This window comes from Morone saxatilis, unplaced genomic scaffold (genome assembly GCF_004916995.1).
Source record: "Morone saxatilis isolate NCDOM2014 unplaced genomic scaffold, NCSU_SB_2.0 Contig7, whole genome shotgun sequence".
Classification (NCBI taxonomy): domain Eukaryota; kingdom Metazoa; phylum Chordata; class Actinopteri; family Moronidae; genus Morone; species Morone saxatilis.
The window spans coordinates 18811095-18811851 of NW_023340246.1; the positions used below are offsets into that span (position 1 = coordinate 18811095).

Here is a 757-nt window from a genome sequence, read left to right on the forward strand (position 1 = left end):
ATATATATATAAAGGTAAAATGTACAGTTTAAAATGTGCACAAAATTGCAAAAATGATTGTCCGTGTTTCCCCCAGTTAAATGCTGATAAAAGATATAAAAAAAAGTAATGCTGCATTTCATGGTTGCCTCGTTTCCTGTGAATCCCTTGAGTGTAGGTAGGCAATTTCATTTCAGCATGGGAATGGCGGACTCTGCCACAAACAATAGCAATACTAGGTTGAAACCTAGTCCATGGCCGGACCATAATTTGCTCATGAGGAGGTGATTGAGGACTACGCGCGCCATGCTGTAAAAGCCTCCTGAGGACATAATTAAGGACTGTTGATGATATTCATTTTGAGAAAGCAACACCCAATGGAGAACTCCCACACTCTACCATCCATTGGTGTACGGACTTTTGTCCAGCCAAGAGGTAATTACAGGATATAAATTCATTTAATGGCTGAAAAAGTCCATTAATGGTATCAAAAATAAAGTTTAATTTTATGAAAATCTTACTCTAACTTTAGTTTAACGTCCATTTTCGTCCATTTTGACATGTTTGAAAACATAAATAAATGTAAATGTCAATGTTTCCTTGTCGGTTGTGCGAAATATTACTAAAAATCTACATTATAATAGCTGCACTTCACTTTTGGAACCACTGATTGGCCAATAAATCCTACTTGGTTATGGTTGGGGCGGCTCAGTGTGTAGGGACTTGGCTTGGGAACAGGAGGGTCTCTAGTTCAAGTCCCACAGACCACAATATGGAG

General features: G+C 38.3%; 1 protein-coding gene across 1 annotated transcript in view; it reads left to right on the forward strand.

The window, feature by feature from the left end:
• The window catches only part of myt1la (myelin transcription factor 1-like, a), a 63205-nt gene that overhangs the window by 31725 nt on the left and 30723 nt on the right, over positions 1-757 (forward strand). The window lies entirely within an intron of this gene.